The 22,068-nt window shown below is 43.3% G+C and overlaps 1 pseudogene; it reads left to right on the forward strand.

Moving 5' to 3' along the window:
• Positions 1–1,189: 1,189 nt before the first annotated feature.
• LOC109904567 (tyrosine-protein phosphatase non-receptor type 21-like) lies at positions 1,190–22,068 on the forward strand (annotated as a pseudogene).

Below are 22,068 nucleotides of genomic sequence, written 5' to 3' on the forward strand. Positions count from 1 at the left end.
GGGAGCATACCAGACGAACTAAACTACTTCTATGCTCGCTTCAAGGCAAATAACACTGAAACATGCATAAAAGCACCAGCTGTTCCGGAAGACTGTTGAGAGCAGGTTGAGAGCTTCAAGTTCCTTGGCATCCACATCACCAACATGGTCCAAGCACACTTGAAGAGGGCACGACAAAACCTATTCCCCCTCTGGAGACTGAAAATATTTGGCATGGGTCCTCAGATCCTCAAAAGGTTCTACAGCTGCACCATCGAGAGCAACTGGTTGCATCACTGCCTGGTATGGCAACTGCTCGGCCTCCGACTGCAAGGAACTACAGAGGGTAGTGCGAACGGCCCAGTACATCACTGGGGCCAAGCTTTCTGCCATCCAGGACCTCTATACTAGGCGGTGTCAGAGGAAGGCACTAAAAATTGTCAAAGACTCCAACCACCCTAGTCATAGACTGTGCTCTCTGCTACCGCAAGGCAAGTGGTACCGGAGCACCAAGTCTAGGTCCAAGAGGCTTCGAATTCAGCTTCTACCCCCAAAGCCATAAGACTCCTGAACATCTAGTCAAACGGCTACCCAGACTATTTGCATTGATACCCCCCGTCTTTACTCCACTGCTACTTTCTGTTGTCATCTATGCATAGTCACTTTAATAACACTACCTACATGTACATACTACCTCAAATAACCGGTGCCCCCGCACATTGACACTGTATCGGTACCCCCCTGTATATAGTCTCGCTATTGTTCTTTCACTGCTGCTCTTTAAATACTTGTTACTTTTATCTCTTATTCTTATCTGTATTTTTTTTTTAACAACGTTGTTGGTTAGGGGCTCATAAGTAAGCTTTTCACTGTAAGGTACACCTGTTGTATTCGGCGCATGTGACTAATAACATTTGATTTGGTTACGTCTTCCAATTGGCACTGGTGGTCAGGGATTGCAGGCTTTTCTTCCAGCCAAGCACACTACACAACTGAATCAATTTATCAATGTTGATCACTAAAAGCCTGCACACCCTGTACCTTTCCAGATCCAAAGTTGGTGATTCAGCATAACATGTAATACTATTTAGCTTATATTGGGATTTCACATTTATCATAAGTTAGGCTGTGTTTGTCTGGAAAATGTCATCTGGAATTAGCTGGAAAAGGTGTGTTAGTTATGAATAATTTATTCTTTAATAACATTAATAACAATTTGTCTCTCTCTTTTCGCATGGATACATGTATCCAACATATGGATGGCCTCATATCCACTCAATTTTTGAAGGGCCAAGTTTAGAGATATTTCTGCATCAAAGTTTGAAACATGCCCTTGCCATTTGGCTTAAAACTCAAAAGATCTCGAAGGTATACAGTCTCAAGCAAGAGCTGTCTGGTCACTCGCATTCAGCTACTCAATAGTGAATTTGTTGAGTTTATGCTTTCTGTGGAGAGCACCGGCCAGGAATGTTTGGAGTTAAGAGCCATTCTTGTGATTATTGTGACTTTGCCATTGTAATTGTTTGTAAGCTTGTGTAGTCTAAAATGAATCTATGATCATAGGCTATCCATTTGTTGTTTGTATGCTGTTCTTTGTATGCCATATTAATATTTGAGAATTAACCAATGATATTAGGCCACTCTTGGCCATGATTACAGACACCTGTCTTTTGACACTATATAAACGAGTCATCCTGCAGTGTTTGTGATTATACCCTGATGAACGTTGGTAATTACATTTTTGCAACTGAGCTCCTGGAGTGTGCGGCTCTCTTTTATTTTCAGATATATGCTTAACACAGAGGGACACTAGATACTCGCTCAAGCTGCTTCTCCGGCTAAAACTAGACACCGTCTCAGGCCAAAACATTGTCTCCCTGGTTAACTCTAAGCCACATAGTTCCCACCATATTGATTTATCCATTCCTATTGGATCAGTCAAATGTAGTGAGTAAGGGGAGAAGGGAAAGGAATGCATGTGTCCTACATGCCAGAGGATTTGTCATACTCCGTACCTTAGCAGAGAATTCCTATATTGAACTTTGTTTTTATTTTACCTTTATTTATCTAGGCAAGTCAGTTAAGAACAAATTCTTATTTTCAATGACTGCCTAGGAACAGTGGGTTAACTGCCTGTTCAGGGGCAGAACGACAGATTTGTACCTTGTCAGCTCGGGGATATGAACTTGCAACCTTTCGGTTACTAGTGCAATGCTCTAACCACTAGGCTACCCTTCCACCCCAGTTACTCCTCAGTATCATCTTAGTAATGCGTACTGAGCAACACAATCCAGTACTATAGGTTTTTCTGTGTGGTCACCCACCACAGTATGACATCACATCTCTAACTGGCCGTTTGAATGGAGGGGTCAAACCAAGTCATGTTTGTCATCTGTTCACACTTTGAGATGAACCAACTGCCTCTACCTCCCTACAGATATCAGTATTACCTCCAGTTAAAGAAGGATGTTCTGGAAGGCAGAATCCCTTGCTCCAAAAAACAAGCCATCCGTCTGCATCCGTTTGTCTGGCTTGGCAGTGCAAGGTATACATGTGAATACGTAACACCGGCTCTGAATGTGAAACTCAGTACTCTATAATCTACTGATAGAAGACTGAGGATCACCACCTGTTCAAACTGTGGTGACAGGTTAGGTCCTGCCATAAGCAGCCACAGCAGGTGTTTTGGCACCACACACACACACTGCTGTCATGGCCTGTTGTAAATTCCACACCTCATGTTTTATTGATCCTGAGGCTGTTGACGGTCCACCAGAGCAGCAGGAGTGATGTCATTAAGAGTATGGTCTCAAGGATCATTACTGAATCTCGACTCGGGACTCGTCGAGTGTCTCATTGGATTTCAATGCGTACCTAGGGAAAATGGGAATTTTAAACCTGAATATTTTCAGTTGGTATTCAAGAGAACATAATTGTTGTTTCGATGTACTTATGAAATACAATTTTCTATTATCCTCCCCTTGTTTCTATAAAAGCCTGGTCAAGCACTTTATTTTGGCTTTATTGAGCTTTTCACAAGTCTGTTAATGTAGGACACACTGTATATAGATTTGTTCTATTGTGTTATTGACTGTACGTTTGTTTATGTAACTCTGTTGTTTGATTTTGTCGCACTGCTTTGCTTTATCTTGGCCAGGTCGCAGTTGTAAATGAGAACTTGTTCTCAACTGGCCTACCTGGTTAAATAAAGGTGAAATAGATTTTTTTTAAAGGAACCTTACCAAGCCCATACCATCCAATAATCTGGTCTCCAGCTTGACATTTCCGGGCTCGCACATTTTCCCAGCCTTAAGAATCTCAAACACTACTGGCAAAGTTAAATCAGGCAGTGCAAGTTACTGGCCTGGGTGTTAACATAGCACAGCAACTGAGATCACGTACTAGTGCAACCCAGGTTCAAACTTCTGCTGCCCAACTGGCATAGCAAGCTAGAACAAAATATCATCCCAGTAATACTGAACGTTTTGAGAAACCTCCAAATAATTTTCGGACTTAAAAATGCTCTGCTCAGTTTGCTTTTCGTTTTTGCTTGGAATATGAATAATTTTTACCTAGCTGCTGAGATTAGGGCTGGTGGGGGGCCTGGCCAGCAGGGCCGTAGCTGTTTAGCTAGCATGACTAATGCCGGGCATACTCAACATAGTTGTGAACAAAGCTGGTGGGCAGACTGAGATTGCTGGTAACATTGGACCACTCCGGTTTCAGATGCTAAAGCAATCCCAAACGGGTTTCCTGCTTTTCTCAAATTAGCCCGCTTTGTCATTGTATACTGAAACCGCTGAAAAAGCATCACGCCATTCTGAAAATCCATGCATGCTTTCAGTCTGCCTTGCACTAATTGCAGAAATAAACACATTACGGACTTTGACCTATTTAAAGAAAAGCTATCTGTTTTTTAAGTCTGGTTTTCACTTCTAGGAAAAGCATTACTGTACTGTTATTTACATGTATTCATCCAGTCTACAAAAAATGTGATTGTATTTGATTATTTTGTGTGTTTCAGCTGACTTTGGAGACTTCAATCGTTATGATTCGCAGGAGTTTCTTCAGAAGTTTGTGCTGTTTCCTATCGTAAGAAGTTTTATTTATTTTTGACTTGCAGCTCAAAGTTAATGTTTTACGTCATGTTCATGAATGCACAATGTCATCTGTGTTTCCCCATCTCTTTACAGGGATGGATCCAGGATGAGAGAGTACTGGAAGAGGACACTCAGAGGGTGGCTCTGCTTTACCAGAACTACAGGTGAGAAACCTTCAGATGTTCATCCATCCGTGGAAAAGAAGACATGCCCTTCATTCTCCACAGAACCCCCCCTTCATATCTCCTGAGGCTGACATACACAGTGCCTTTAATTGATTCCAGGTTCCATACATGCATTGGGCAGTCCATGGTGCATCTATCTTATCTGTCCCCAATTAGCAGGCCCGCCAGGGTTCCTCGGCTGTTATTTACAGTCAGGTAGATAGATGAAAAGGCCCGAGCTGGGGCTGGCCTGGCAATAAGCCTGCACACTCCTCCAGTCCAAGGCCAGCTGGTTTTCATCCCCCCCTATCCCTTCATCCCTCCATCCCAACCTGCAGGTTTCCAGCCTTCTGCTCATCCCCCATATGGGCTGTCTGGATAGATGGATAGCTGGAAAGAGCTGTTTAGATTCATACCTTGGCCCTGGCTACAGGGGAGGTAGGTGTCAGTGGGTTCTGAAGGTGAGAGGTGAGGAGTTGACACTTGCCTTGATGTTGGTCTGTATGAAATGGTTTCACTGCATTGTGTGTCAAACGAGGTGCAGTGAGACAGATGAACTGAAGATGGAGGTGATGGGGGAGAGAACATAGCAGCAGCTGATCATGCTGGTTGTTGAACTAGACTGACACCGGTTCTGTTTGCTGAGATGAAAGGTGTGAATATGCCATCAATTCTGTTTCAGAATGTGACCACGGTGTGTCTTTGTACTCTCTGTTTGTGCTGGTTAATGGATGCTGGTATCTCCGTGTCTGCCTGCGTTGGAAATGTATATGGTTTATGTTAACTTCTATTGCCATACGTGTGTTTCTCTCAGGGGGTTGCCTGCCCGAGAGGCTGAGGTGTTGTACATGCAGGAGGTGGAGAAGATGGAGGGCTATGGCCAGGAGAGTACCCCAGCTAAGGTGAACAACTACACCAAACTACAGTAACTGCTCCCCCAAAGCCTCACTGCACTACTCCATTGCTATATCAACTACAATTTGTCATATGCGCCGAATACAGCAGGTGTAGACTTTACCATGAAATGCTTACTTACGAGCCCTTTCCCAACAATGCAGAGTTAAAAATAATAGAAAATTGGCTAAATAAAAAAGGAAATTGGAACACAATAAAATACGATAACAAGGCAAGGAGTACCATTACCAAGTCAATGTGCAGGGGTACGAGGTAATTGAGGTATTATGTAAAGTACCAGTCAAAAGTTTGAACACCTACTCATTCCAGGGTTTTTCTTTATTTTTACTATTTTCTACATTGCAGAATAATAGTGAGGACATCAAAACTATGAAATAACACATGGAATCATGTAACCAAAAGTGTTCAATCAAAATGTATTTTATATTTCAGGTTCTTCAAAGTAGCCACCCTTTGCCCTGATGACAGCGTTGCACACTCTTGGCATTCTCTCAACCAGCTTCATGAGGTAGTCACCTGGAATGCATTTCAATTAACAGGTGTGCTATGTTTTAAAAGTAAATTTGTGGAATTTCTTTCCTTAATGCGTTTGAGACAAAAAGTTGTGTTGTGACAAGGTAGGGGTGGTATACAGAAGATAGCCCTATTTGCTAAAAGACCACGTCCATATTATGGCAAGAACAGCTCAAATAAGCAAAGAGAAACAACAGTCCATCATTACTTTAAGTCAGTCAATCCAGAACATTTCTATAACTTTGAAAGTTTCTTCAAGTGCAGTCGCAAAAACCATTAGGCACTATGATGAAACTGGCTCTCATGAGGACCCCCACAGGAAAGGAAGACCCAGAGTTGCCTCTGCTGCAAGGACAAGTTCATTAGAGTTAACGGCACCTCAGATTTCAGCCCAAATAAATGCGAGTAACAGACACATCTCAACATCAACTGTTCAGATGAGACTGCGTGAATCAGGCCTTCATGGTCGAATTGCTGCAAATAAACCACTACTAAAGGACACCAATAAGAAGAGACTTGCTTGGGCCAAGAAACATGAGTGATGGGCATTAGACAGGTGGAAATCTGTCCTTTGGTCTGATGAATCCAAAACTGAGATTTTTGGTTCCAATCATCATGTCTTTGTGAGACGCAGAGTAGGTGAACGGAAACATGGAGGTGTGGGGGTGCTTTGCTGTTGACACTGTCAGTGATTTATTTAGAATTCAAGGCACACAACCAACATGGCTACCACAGCATTCTTCAGCGATACGCCATTCCATCTGGTTTGCGCTTAGTGGGACTATCATTTGTTTTTCAAAGGTACAATTACCCAAAACACGCGTCCAGACTGTGTAAGGGCTATTTGGCCCAGAAGGAGTGTGATTGAGTGCTGCATCAGATCACCTGGCTTCCACAAGTACCTGACCTTAACCCAATTGAGATGGTTTGGATTGAGTTGGACCACAGAGTGAAGGAAAGCAGACAACAAGTGCTCAGCATATGTGGGAACTCCTTCAACACTGTTGAAAAGCATTCCTCATGAAGCTGGTTGAGAGAATGCCAAGAGTGAACAAAGCTGCCATTAAGGCAAAGGGTGGGTACATTGAAGAATCTCAAATATAAAATATATTTTATAACACTTATTTGGTTACTACATGATTCCATATGTGTTATTTCATAGTTTTAATGTCTTCACTATTATTCTACAATGTAGAAAATAGTAAAAAAATTAAGAAAACCCTTGAATGAGTAGGTGTGTCCAAACTTTTGACTGGTACTGTATATGTAGATAGGGGTAAAAGTGACTGGGCAATCAGGATAGATAATATTACGTTATTACTTTTATTTTTTTTACTAGGCAAGTCAGTTAAGAACAAATTCTTATTTACAATTTACTCCCAATCACGGCCGGTTGTGATCCAGCCTGGATTCGAACCAGGGTGTCTGTCGTGATGCCTTATACCGTTGCGTCACTCGGGACCCCAGCCTATAGACGGAGACAATCAACAGAGTAGCAGCAGTGTATGTGAAAGTGTGTGTGTGGCATCAATATTTATGTGTTGGAGTGTCAGTGTAGTGTGTGTGGGTAATGTGCATAGAGTCAGTGCAAAAATAAAAAGTGGGGTCAATGCAAATGGTCTGGGTAGCTACTTGATTAACTGTTCAGCAGTTATGGCGTAGGGATAGAAGTTTTTCAGGAGCCTTTGCGTCCCAGGCGCGCCGGTACCGCTTGCCATGCAGTAGCAGAGAGAACAGTCTATGACTTGGGTGGCTGTAGTCTTTGATAATTTTTAGGGCGTTCCTCTGACAGCGCCTCGTATAGAAGTCCTGGATGGCAGGAAGCTCGGCCCCAGTGATGTGGACCATGATAGGTCCTTAGTGATGTGGACACCAAGGAACTTGAAGATCTCGACCTGCTCGATGTGAATGGGGGCCTCCGTTTCCTGTAGTCCACGATCAGCTCCTTTTGTCTTGCTGACGTTGAGGGAGAGGTCTCACTGCCATAGCCTATAGGGAGGAGTTCAGAGACCTGTCTCATCATCGTCATTGATCCCCAGTTCTAATGATTTTCTGTCAATACCTCTATTTGAACTGGATCAAGGAACAAATTCTTTTTCAGTAAAAAAATCAGCAGATTCTGGTGCTGATATTCTGGAATATATTCATAAAAGGATGAATGTAGACCACCCAGCACACACAGAACAAACAGGGCTCTGTGAGGTCCCCATTTTTCATTAGCTATAGGTCTTCAATTGATTCTTCTTTTCTATTTCCATTCCCACGGGACAGCCAAGGCACTGATATCCTCCTTGGGGCCTGCCTGGACGGCATCTTTGTCAAGCGCAAAAACGGAAGGCCACCCCTTGTATTCAAGTAAGGCTGGAAAGAATAGTTTATTTTTAAGCATAATAAAAATGTTTGTTGCTAATACCCCAGTCCTGCAGTATGATCTGCCTCTAAATATGAGCTGTCTGAATGAATCATGTCTGGTATTTGTGTGTCTGAAGCCTGTAGCAATGACTCTGCATATTGAGTCTGGTTCAGTCCACAGCTAGCTAGCTACTATTCTTAGATGGCGTGGAGGTCTCTTGCTATTTTCAGATGTGATGTTCAATAAATAGGGCCAGGGGGGTTCCTGACCATGTGACCTGGCAAGGAGAAACTAGGCCTCGGGTCACATGATCAGGAAAACCTCTTGACATTCTATCAGTGTTTCCCAATTCCTGTACCCCCAACAACACATGTTTTTGTTGTAGGCCCTGAAACTCACCTGATTCAACTCATTGGGGGTTGATTATTAGTTCACAATTTGAATCATGTTTGCTGTTGGGGTAATTGAGTTGGGAAAGACTAATCTATATAATAACTGAAATCTTGAATTTTACCAAGAGGAAGTCTCATTTTGTGTAGAATATCTTAGTCTAAATGCTACTAGCAGTGTTGAATGTAGACACTTCTCTTACTATTGAATCAGATATGGTTTCTATTTATGTCACTACCCTCCCACAGTCCAGTTCTAAATGTGACCACTGCCATACCACTGCCTCATGCTCTTGCCCCTCTCTATTTTAATTGGCTGTGTAGGTAGAATGAAATTAACAACATGACTCACAATAAGTCCTTCTTTGCCCTGGAGCTGGCCAACAAAGAGGAGAGCGTGCAGTTCCAGACCGTGAGTCTCAAACCACCACCACCACACACTGCAATGATCCTCTTCCCATTAAACACATGGTCCTTTAATCACACAGTGCATGCTGTGGGAATGTGTATTGACTCTTCAAGGTAAACACGCATGTATGTGTGCTTGTATGGTGGTAACTAAGTCCCATGCCTATAGGGTCAACAACCGCTGGCTAAAGCCCCATGCAGTTTGTTAGCAGTTTGATGTTATTCTTTATTAACACAGACTCCAAAGCAAATCAGGGGGAGGAAAATCAATTCATTTGAGAAGGACAGATCATAGATGTTATGCTGGGAGGTAGATGGTCATTCTCCCCTGTCCTCAGTGATGCTCTCTAGTGATTCTCTCCTGTGATTATCTCTCCAGAACAAAGGGACAGGAGGTAGTTTATAACCCAGCCCTAGCCTGTGGTTGACCAATTTACAAGTCCTTGCAGTACAACTGGGCCAATGGTCAAATAACAAGTATCCTATTTCAGACTCAATATATAGACAAATTCCTCCCATGTCTCTGACCCATTGATAAATAATTCCCTATTACAGAAAAAACACTATTTCCATTGATCGTTAATTCTATTGACTTCTCGTCCACATGACCTTGTGTACTCTGTCTCTGCGTTGTGTATTTATCTTCGAAATATTCATAGAAGTTGTATTTGGGTTGGTGAATAAGTAGTGGACCACCACCTGTCCAGTGTACTGAATGTCTGAAATTGTAAATGCTTTCTTTCCCCTCTACAGGAAGACATGGATCCTCCAAATACGTGTGCCGGATGTGTCTGGCCAGGCACAAGTTTTACAAGATTAACAAGAGCAGCCTGTAAGTGTGTCTCTCTCTTAATGAGTCTAGCCCAGTTCCTGTGTATGTGGAACTCTCTTTGCGTGTGTGTGCTCTCCTCATTCCTGTCCCCTCTTCTCTCCAGAAAGGAGTCTGACCCCCATTCGCCTTCTGAGGGCTCCCAGGAGTCCATTCTCACTCTCTCCATTCCTCTCTTTCCCTTTCTGCCTTGTAACAACGCTGTCCGCAGCCACCCGCCTACAGTACAGGTCTCCTCAGAGAGCCAACACCCTCCCCTAAAAACAATCCAGAGCCTCCAAAACACCCTAGCTACATTTAAATGACGTGCACCAATAATCACCAATCCTCTCCTCACCACTTTTGAAACATTTTGTGTTTGGGCGAGGAAAGATGATGTATGTGCAAGAAAAACGTAAGAAAAGGAGTTCTCTCCTGGATACTGCTCCTGTCTTTCATTGCGATGAAGGGAGATTTCATTTAACAGAGACGAGTTGATCTGAGCTATTCAGCCGAATCCCTTTCAACTTGTTTTTTCTACCTGTTTGTTTCATTGTTGTTTTTGTGTTCCTGTTCTCAGCCAAACCCAGCCTACTGCTGTGAACCCAGTGCACCGGCGATCCTCCACCAGGATGTCTCTGGTATCCCGGCAGTGAAACACAAACACACACATGCTTTCTCTCTAAAACACACGCTCGCCCTCTGATCTATGGCCTGTGAAACGCAGCACATGACAAACGTCACTGGCCAGCTCTTCAGCACACTATTAGATTTGTGTGTAATTCCAATCTGTTGGGCTGCATTAAGATCATGTCTGAAGTAACTGAATGCTGTTGTTTGATCCCTCTCTGTGCAGCCTAAGCCCCCGGCCTATATGATGCCCCCGCCACAGATGCCCTACAATGGCCACTTCACTGAGCCTTACACATCCTCACAAGGTACTTATAGAGTCTGACCTCACCAAGATCACTGGTGTTTCACACAATCTTTATTTGAGCTTAGTCATGCAACAGTGCTTTGATTGCTGGATTATTTGAATGGGTATGTCCGTCCTAATTACAGGTCGACCGATTAATCGGAATGGCCGATTAATTAGGGCCAACTTCAAGTTTTCATAACAATCGGAAATCGGTATTTTTGGGCGCCGATTTGCCGAATGTTTTATTCTATTTAAATTTCACGAAATATTTTTTATACCTTTTATTTAACTAGGCAAGTCAGTTAAGAACACATGATTATTTTCAATGGCGGCCTAGGAAAGGTGGGTTAACTGCCTTGTTCAGGGGCAGAACGACAGATTTTCACCTTGTCAGAGAGAGACTGCCTGTTACGCAAATGCAGTAAGCCAAGGTAAGTTGCTAGCTAGCATTAAACTTATCTTATAAAAAACAATCAATCATAATCACTAGTTAACTACACATGGTTGATGATATTACTAGATATTATCTTGCGTGTCCTGCATTGCATATAATCTGAATGAGCATACAAGTATCTGACTGAGCGGTGGTAGGCAGAAGCAGGCGCGTAAACATTCATTCAAACAGCACTTTCGTGTGTTTTGACAGCAGCTCTTCGTTGTGTGTCAAGCATTGAGCTGTTTATGACTTCAAGCCTATCAACTCCCGAGATGAGGCTGGTGTAACCGAAGTGAAATGGCTAGCTAGTTAGCACGCGCTAACTAGAGGGACGGAAGCTATACTGTTACACTGGCAATACTAAAGTGCCTAAGAACATCCAATAGTCAAAGGTTAATGAAATACAAATGGTATAGAGGGAAATAGTTATATAATTCCTATAATAACTACAACCTAAAACTTCTTACCTGGGAATATTGAAGACTCATGTTAAAAGGAACCACCAGCTTTCATATGTTCTCATGTTCTGAACAAGGAACTGAAACGTTTACTTTCTTCTCCAACACTTTGTTTTTGCATTATTTAAACCAAATTGAACATGTTTCATTATTTACTTGAGGCTAAATTGATTTTATTGATGTATTATATTAAGTTCAAATAAGTGTTCATTCAGTATTGTTGTAATTGTCATTATTATCAGCTTTTTTATCGGCTTTTTTGGTCCTCCAATAATTGGTATCGGCGTTCATAATCATAAATCATAATCGGTCGACCTCTAGTCCTAATACTGTAGTTCTAACATTACCTTTTGTCTTATCTCTCTCCTATCTCTCAGACAACCTGTACATGAACAGTCAGCACGGCTGCTACTACCACTCCCAGACCAGCCTGGACCGCTCACCACTCGAGTACGGCAACAGTGGCGTTATGAACGGGCAGCTGCGTAACGGCCGCGTGTACAGCGCCCACAGCACCAGCTCCCTCACCAACCCCCAGCACTACATGCAGCCCTCGCCCATGTCCTCCAACCCCTCCATCACAGGAAGTGACATCACCCGACCTGACTACGTGCCCTCGCACCGCCACAGCGCTCTCATCCCCCCCCCTCCTACCGCGCCACCCCGGACTACAATACAGTCATGAGGCAGAAGAACCAGGGAGGGGGGATGGTGCACGCCCACGAGCACCGCCAGAGCCTCTCCATGAGGAACCTGAACATTGGGAACTCGTACGCCTACAGCAGGCCCGACCCCCTGGTCTACAGCCAGCCTGAGATCAGAGGAGAGCATGGTGGAGGAGGAACGCACCACCACTACCCTTTCCACCTCAATTCCAACTTCCACAGCCCCTCCCCATACTCCTAACCCACGAAGAGGAGGCCGGTGGCGGGGGTGGTCAGTGTGCCCGAGCTGATCAATGTCCGGCTGCAGCAGGCGCAGGAGTACCCTGCGGCCAACATCATGAGGACCCAGGTGTACCGCCCTCCACCCCCCTACTCATACGGTGCCCACCCGCGGCCCGCTAACAGCACGCCAGCCCTGTCTCACCACCTGTACGTAAGCAGCAGCAACCCGGACTTGATCACCATGCGGCGCGTGCACCACTCTGTCCAGACCTTCCAGGACAGCCTGCCTGTAGCCCACTCCCTGCAGGAGGTATCTGAACCCCTGTTCATGGCTGGACCCCCACAACACCACCCCCACCAACAAAACGCACACAAACGCAACTTCACTGAGATCGCCAGCCTGGCTTACAGCCTGGAGGGCATGAGGGTCAATGACACCCCCCTTCTGGCCCAGCATGGACCCTCCTCAAGCTCCCAGCTCAAAGTATTCCTGGAGCGGACCAAGTCAGAGGACGGGGGAGAGGGGAAGGAGCACGTGCACTACGGCCACAAGAAGTCCCTGTCGGACGCCACCATGTTGGTGCACAGCAGTGAGGAGGAGGAGTTTGAGGATGAGAGAGGACACCACACCCCCCAATCCCACGATGCACTATTGTCTGGGTTTGACCCGCAGCAGCTTCTAACCAATCTGGGCCAGATTCCCTTGGAGCCCCCGCCCGCATATCCCATTGGCTCTCCCCTTGACCCTGTCTTGTCTGGCCTCCCGGCCTATCAGATGCACGCACTGATCCAGGAGGCGGAGCAGATGTACCTGTTGGCGCATGGGCAACCTGTCAGGATGGTTCCCTCTGTGTCTGACGGTGACATCAGTGGGCAGAACAAACAGAAGGCCAAGAAGGACTTCATCAAGAAGAGGCCCGTGTCAGACGTTCCTGCTGGGAAGAACCCCATCGATGGCCTGCCTCCTACCGTGAGACTTGCCCCCTCTCTTCCGCCATAGTAGCTTCAGTTTCCGCTGCCTCACTCGCTGTGTAGTGTAGTTTTTTAAAAGTACATTTAATTACAATATTTGACTAGAGGTGTCAGTGTGTATTTCGTAGTTCAAGGAACAGCTGTTACCCAATCGTCATGTCATGGAGACTTCTTAATTTCTTTGTCAGTTAAGATATTTTTTTCCTCATAGCTAAGATGTCTGACATTTGAATGATCTTCTCATTTACACCACAATGTCACACAACACGTAGTGGAATGTCCCAAAGGCCATTTCAACCAATATCAAACACTCTCTGTTGGTCAGGTGACTTAACATGTGACAGGAATGTGGCTGGCGACCGCAATAGCTGGTCCGGTAGCATTCCACGGAAAGACATAACCAGGCTATGTCGTTTCTGTCCTTCCCCCTCATCTCCCTCTCTGACACTGTCAACTTCACTCACTCTCTCTCTGTCCTCTGTAACACCAGGGCATGAAGAAGCGGGTTGAGCTGAAGAAGATGGGTCCTCTGAAGGTGGCAGCCCTCAACGGCCTGACCCTGTCCAGGCTGCCACTGCACGAAGGGGGCAAGGAGAAGCCTGAGACCTCCAACGACGAGAGGGTAGGCACTGGCATTGTTCTAGACTGGTGTTGTCCCTTTAACACTGTTTACTAAATGGGGTTTATTTTATGCTTCGTTTTAGGAGGAACCTCTTCAACATTTCTTGTGTGTTTTGGTTTGCAGCTAGAGAGACTGGTTTTGTAACCACCTATGCTCAGAGGCCCTGTGGTATTTTACATGAACAGTATTATAGAGAAGGTTTGCTCTACAGGTGGATACTGTAATGTTTTCTGTAGAATCTAGACATTGATACTGCTTTACATTTGCAGAGTTTTGGATTTGATTGCCAAACAGAATAGCAGGCAGACAGAGTAATGTTTTATCCAAATGTTATTGTCTTACGTCTATTGCAGAACATAATACTTATTTAATGGAGCTCAAAACAGTATGTTATTTAAAACAGAACAAAAAGGTGTTGAATGGTAGTGATGAAATAGAACAGTTTTACCAGGATAATATTGCCATACTTTTTTATATCGGTTTTAGTTGAAACTCCTGAATGTGTTAGTTGGTGCACCATTTGTTTGTTCAATCAGAATTCAGATACTGCTGCTCTGTTTCCAGCTATTGTTAACTCAAAATGACACAACAACTAGGTTCCAGTTTAACAACGTTTACTTGACCGTATTACCACTAAACATAGTCGCCATCACACTCCAGGCCAGGTCCATCTCCAGTGACACTTCTTCGCAGGCGTACTAATCAGAGTGATAGCACTGTAATAACAGCAATGTAGGGGACCTTAACAGCTGTCAGGAAAATGTACTTTATTTCTTGCAGAGTTACTCACAACACTGTAGCATTTCAATCATTTTATACCTACCGGAACAATTCCAGGTCTCTGTCATTAACCCTTGTCTGTGTGTCTCTCTCTCAGTGTAAGGAGCTGCAGCAGCGTATGGAGCAGGGCATGGTGTTCCAGGAGTACGAGCAGGTGGCCAAGCGGCGTCCGGCAGGCGACTGCAGCATCGCCCAGCTTCCCGAGAGTGGCGAGAGGAACCGCTTCCAGGATGTGCTGCCCTACGATGACACGCGTGTGGAGCTGGTGCCCAGCAAGGAGAACAACACTGGCTACATCAACGCCTCGCACATCAGGGTAATGGACACACTAATACCCTTTTCACAGTACCATGCCGACCCGAACCCAACCATGCTGGCTTGGATATTTTCTCCCTGCCTCCCCGTCTTTTCCTGCATGGTTCCAGCATTTTATGGTGAATGCGTAACTAGTCCAGAGTAGTATGACTTTGCTCGGCTCCATAGTGCGAATCAACCCAGTGAACCGACGGTGATAGCTAGAAACACCATGGTAGTAAAAATAATGCATAAGCATGAGCATAAGCATGATGGGATGTTAATGGTATAATTAACTCAGGAACCACACCTGTATGGAATAGAGGTCGACCGATTATGATTTTTCAACGCTGATACAGATTATTGGAGGACCAAAAAAAGCCGGTACCAATTAATCGGACGATTAAAAAAAAAAATAATGTATTTGTAATAATGACAATTATGAACACTTATTTTAACTTAATACATCAATACAATCAATTTAGCCTCAAATAAATAATGAAACATGTTCAATTTGGTTAAAATAATACAAAAACAAAGTGTTGGAGAAGAAAGTAAAAGTGCAATATGTGCCATGTAAGAAAGCTAACGTTTCAGTTCCTTGCTCAGAACATGAGAACATATAAAAGCTGGTGGTTCCTTTTAACATGAGTCTTCAATATTCCCAGGTAAGAAGTTTTAGGTTGTAGTTATTATAGGAATTATAGGACTATTTCTCTCCATACCATTTGTATTTCATTAACCTTTGACTATTGGATGTTCTTATAGGCACTTTAGTATTGCCAGTGTAACAGTATAGCTTCCATCCCTCTCCTCGCTCCTACCTGGGCTCGAACCAGGAAAACATTGACAACAGCCACCATCGAAGCAGCGTTACCCATCGCTCCACAAAAGCCGCGGCCCTTGCAGAGCAAGGGGAATAACTATGCAAGAAAGTGCTGTTTGAATGAATGCTTACGAGCCTGCTGCTACCTACCATCGCTCAGTCAGACTGCTCTATCAAATCATAGACTTAGTTATAACATAATAACACACAGAAAGATGAGCCTTAGGTCATTAATATGGTCGAATCCGGAAACTATAATCTCGAAAACAAGACGTTTATTCTTTCAGTGAAATACGGAACCGTTCCGTATTTTATCTAACGGGTGGCATTCATAAGTCTAAATATTGCTATTACATTGCACAACCACCAATGTTATGTCATAATTACATAACATTCTGGCAAATTAGGCGGCCCAAACTGTTGCATATATCAAATCAAATGTATTTGTCACATACACATGGTTAGCAGATGTTAATGCGAGTGTAGCGAAATGCTTGTGCTTCTATTTCCAACAATGCAGTAATAACCAACAAGTCATCTAACCTAACAATTCCAAAACTACTACCTTATACGCACAAGTGTAAAGGGATAAAGAATGTGTACATAAAGATATATGAATGAGTGATGATACAGAACTATACACTGACTCTGCGTGCAATGAACGCAAGAGAAGTGACACAATTTCACCAGGTTAATATGGCCTGCTAACCTGGATTTCTTTTAGCTAAATATGCAGGTTAAAAAATATATACTTCTGTGTACTGATTTTAAGAAAGGCATTGATGTTTATGGTTAGGTACACATTGGAGCAATGATATGCACCGCATCGATTATATGCAACGCAGGACATGCTAGATAAACTAGTAATATCATCAACCATGTGTAGTTAACTAGTGATTATGATTGATTGATTGTTTTTTATAAGATAAGTTTAATGCTAGCTAGCAACTTACCTTGGCTTACTGCATTCGCGTAACAGGCAGGCTCCTCGTGGAGTGCAATGAAAGGCAGGTGGTTAGAGCGTTGGACTAGTTAACTGAAAGGTCGCAAGATTGGATCCCCCGAGCTGACAAGGTGAAAATCTGTCGTTCTGTCCCTGAACAAGGCAGTTAACCCACCATTCCTAGGCCGTCATTGAAAATAAGAATGTGTTCTTAACTGACTTGCCTAGTTAAATAAAGATGAAATAAAGGTGTCATTTTTTTTTTTTTTACGGTGTCCAAAAATACAGATTTCCGATTGTTATGAAAACTTGAAATCGGCCCTAATTAATCGGTGGACCTCTAGTATGGAAGCACCTGCTTTCAATATACTTTGTATCCCTTATTTACTTGTGTTTCCATTATTTCGGAAGTTACCTGTACATACACCATACATTTATGAATGTCTTTGCTCTATAGCAGTGTTTCCCAGGTGAGGGTTAACTTCCCAGAAATGCCTCCTCTCCGCTTGTTCTTCATTCCAGATGAATGCTGATGGCTTAGGACTTTATGCAGTCATTGTCTCTTTGATAAGCATTTTAAATAGTGAGTCAGGATGTTTTCAGCACTGTTATTTATATGACTGATCAACATAAATTTCAGGTTCACTCTTCAGCAGAAATATATAGTGAGCAATATGTTTGGAACATCAAATCCCAATAAAATCAGTGTTGAATTGCAATACATATAGAATTGTGAGCAGTGTAATACGTATCCGCACCTAAGTATCGTGCTAATATCGGATTGTGAGTGGCATGCAATGAATGAGATGTTTCTGCATTTCATTTTCAATACATTTGCTAAAATGTTTACAAACATGTTATTACTTTGTCATTTTGGGGAATTGTTTGTAGATGGGTGAGATTACATATTTTATCCATTTTAAATTCAGGCTGTAACACGTGGAATCAGTCAAGGGGTTTGAATACATTCTGAAGGCACTGTAAATGCTTTTACAGTGGTTGAGGTCACTTATAACCATATCTCTCCTCTGGCGTTTCCTAGATCATGGTGGGCGGAGACGAGTGGAGGTACATCGCCTCCCAAGGCCCTCTCTCCAACACCTGTCAGGACTTCTGGCAAATGGTGTGGGAGCAGGGCGTGGCCATCATTGCCATGGTTACAGCTGAAGAGGTGTGTGTGTTACACTGGACTTTATTATGTCTGTATGTCCATGGTGTGTTACTGTTATTGCATGACCTCAGATCTAGGATACTGCCCTGTAAGCAATAACATTACCCTTTGACCCTGGCAAACCTTTGGCCTCTAACCCCATTGCAGGAGGGTGGCAGGGAAAAGAGTTTCCGCTACTGGCCACGGCTCGGCTCCCACCACAACACAGTGACGTACGGACACTTTAAGATCACCACACGCTTCAGGATGGACTCAGGCTGCTACGCCACCACAGGCTTGACGATAAAACACGTGCTGACGGGCCAGGAGCACACTGTGTGGCACCTGCAGTACACAGACTGGCCCGACCACGGCTGCCCTGAGGACTTCAAGGGCTTCCTCTGTGAGTGGATCAGTTGGAGTAACGTGTATTCAAACCAGGAAGTCCCTTTAAGAAATCTCTATTCCAAGGGAGAGCAGGTCAAGAAGGCAGTTCCAGTCAAAGTTAAATGAGTGTTCAGTGATAAATTGAGATTGTTGTAAAAGCCTATTTTTATTTAGTCCGGTTAATAGAATCAATCATTCTCTTATTTCAATGTTTTCCCCAGCGTACCTGGAGGAGATCCAGTCAGTGAGGAGACACACCAACAGCACCAGCGACCCAAAGAACACCAACCTGCCTGTGCTGGTCCACTGTAGTGCTGGAGTGGGCCGCTCCGGGGTGGTCATCCTCTCTGAGGTCATGATCGCCTGTCTGGAACACAACGAGGTAAACCCCTAACTAACGTCTACATGTATATTACATTACTGGGCTATGTAGAATGCCTAAAAATGAATAAGGTCGCCAGGATTGAACCCTAGTCGATTCCATCAGGAATGTAGGTAGGCATTGATCACATCTCACCACAGTTTAGATCAATAGGCCCATTAACCAATCCAATAACATACTCCTTTTGTAAACCCCTGTCTGTGGCCTGTTTCCACCTCTTTCCTCCAGATGCTGGACATCCCGACCGTTCTCAACATGCTCCGGCAGCAGCGTATGATGATGGTGCAGACCATCTCTCAATACAGCTTCATTTACAAAGTTCTAATCCAGTTCCTCCGCAACTCCAGGCTTATCTAAGTGCAAACCTCAGCCCCACTCAAACATTTGTTTTGGGGCACGAGGTACCAATATTCTCCAAGTTTCCTCAATGCTCATGCCAAACTTCAGTGCGTTGGAGCAACTGTGGCCTCTGGCTCCAAAAAGGTTGGTGCTAGCAGATGGCCCTTTTTCAAAGTGTTAATGGAGGCGAGACTGCAACCTGAGGAAAGGATCACAGGACTTTGTGTGTGTCCCTCTCAAACAGTATTATTGAGATTTCACTGTGGAGTTTTTACACTCAACGATTACTGACATGAAATGCAGCACTTTTTCAGTACAGTACCTAGCTGTATATAGTGAAGCCATGTTGAAGTTGCAATTTGAATCTAAATCAGATTTTTGCATATCAGTATAATTACAGATCAATTTTTTGGTCGATTTTTTCGATGTGCACACTGGATGATGTTTTTTACAATGAAGGACTTGACTAATGTTTGGATTTAGAATTTAGAAGGAACTTAATCACTCTTGATTACATTGGACTGCGGTTGTCTGCTTGACCATGGAAGATGACAAAGATTTCATTTTTAAAATGAAATCTGTCTTCGGTGCAGTGCACTTGCATCTGAGGAGTGTAGAAGTGTTGCCATGTTCCCCCTGTGGTGGTTTAGGATTTCTCCTTTGCTCTTCTATTTGACCTAGTAATAGGCCTGACACAGACCATTATTTTGATTCACAAGAGGAGTTCATTTTATGATGTTGCCCACATGGTACCAAAAAAACCACTTTGGGGAAACGTGGGTCTTTGTAACCAAAGAGCTGTAGTCATTCAATAGCCACACACATGTTGAGTTTTTAAGCTTGATTATCTAAATATGATAAATCATTAGAATAACTTTGTTTACATATCGGGGGGAAAACAATACTTGTATTATTTTAACATACACACACCAAATTATGAAACGCAAGCATTGGATTTTTGAATTCCGTAAAGTAACAGTGGAAGAGGTGAAAAGCCACCAGGGTCTGCCAACTTGGATGGAAAATTACTGAGGATTATCCTCAGTAATTTTCCATCCAAGTTGGCAGACCCTGGTGGACGATATTGCCGCATCTTCAATTTAAGCCTACTAGAAAGTGTGCCCTCAGGCCTGGAGGGAAGCAAAAGTTATTTCCCTACCTAAGAATAGTAAAGCCCCCTTTACTGGCTCAAATAGCTGACCAATCAGCCTGTTACCAACCATTAGTAAATGGTTGAAAAAAAATGTGTTTGACCAGGTACAATGCTATTTTACAGTAATCAAATTGACAAGACTTTCAGCACTCTTATAGGGAACAAGCACAGCACTTATACAAATGACTAATTGGCTGAGAGAAATTGTTGGGGCTGTTTTGATAGATTTCAGTGTGGCTTTTGACATAGATCATAGTCTGTTGCTGGAAAAACGTGTTTTGGCTTTACACCCCTTGCTATATTGTGGATAGAGTTACCTGTCCCAACAAAACACACAGGGTTATTTAATGGAAGCCTATCCAACAAAATCAGGAATTTCCCAGGGTAGCTGTCTAGGCCCTTTTACTTTTTTCAATCTTTACTAATGACATGCCACTGGCTTTGAGGACAGCCAGTGTGGCCATGTACGGGATGACTATAAACGTCAGTTACCACAATGAATTAAATGACAGCAACACTTAAAAGACCTGCAGTTAATTTCAGAATGGGTGGCAAGGAATAACGCAGGACACGCTAGATAATGTCTAGTAATATCAACCATGTGTAGTTAACTAGTGATTATGATTGATTGTTTTTTATAAGATAAATTTAATGCATTCGCGTAACAGGCAGGCTCCTTGTGGAGTGCAACGAGAGAGAGGTATGTCTTTATTGCATATAACTACTTAACTGTAAGGTTGCAAGATTAGATCCCCCGAGCTGACAAGGTGAACATTGATACAACAGGAACTAAGATGGTGAGACGTCTGTCTATAATAAAGCACCGCTCTGCATTCTTAACTGCATGTGCGCAACCATTGGGCAAAACGGATGAGGTTGGCTTAGATCACAAAAACAGGCTGACTTCTGCCCCATGGATGTGTGTGCATAGTTTTCATGACATCGTTAGCCAACCCATCTATGGAGACATAACATGCAGTTTGAGCTACTCCAGGAAGTGAAGTTCAGACTAGCTCAGTGCTGTCTCCCTCATTGAGTAACTCAAGTTGAAGGCCGACCGGGGTACTGCAAGCTGCCATTAGCAACAAAATTATCCTTAACTTATTGTATGCAATTTAAAAATAATCGGTTTAAGATCATACATCGAGCGTATTAGAAGCAATTGTTGGTATCATGATAGACTTCAAAAAAGTGCTTTATTTACACGAAGATCACAAAGACATCTTTCCATTCACTATTATGGGGGATACTGTTTTCGGCTAACAAAGCCTGCAGTACCGCAGTCGGCCTTGAACTCCCCTAGTCCACCTACAAATGCTTATCCAAGATGTTACACTGAACATTAGGCCTTATTTGATTGATATTCTTGAAGAGGAACAGTCCCTTTAACATTGAAATGGATGAAACGGAAAATAATATTTATTCCATATAGTACTACACTTGAGGTGGCTCACACATACTGTGCCCTAAGTACATGCCATTCTAGCCATAGTACCTGAATAGTACTATGGGGATTGTTTTGAAGGTGCAGTTGAAATTAATTGCTTTCAGAGTTTCAGAAAGTGTATGGACTGTCATTGATTTCCTTATGAGGACCATCTAGTAGAGCAGGAATGACCGCCAGTTGCCGATCTCTGATATAGGCCCATCTGGAGAAAATCATCTTCTCATAAACCATACATCAGATTCACTGCAGACATGGTGCCATGAAATTTGTTATGTAAACCATATGTGTATGTCCTTAGAAGCTGTGTGAATATAAAGTCTCTGCAGCCTTAGATGGCGGCACTATAGATGTCATTGGCATCAGTGGATACTAGAGCAATAACTTGATCAAGTAGAGTTTGTCTCATGCAAATGAATGCAAAATATATATACAGTGTATTCAGAA

The sequence above is a fragment of the Oncorhynchus kisutch genome, linkage group LG14, assembly GCF_002021735.2.
Source record: "Oncorhynchus kisutch isolate 150728-3 linkage group LG14, Okis_V2, whole genome shotgun sequence".
Classification (NCBI taxonomy): domain Eukaryota; kingdom Metazoa; phylum Chordata; class Actinopteri; order Salmoniformes; family Salmonidae; genus Oncorhynchus; species Oncorhynchus kisutch.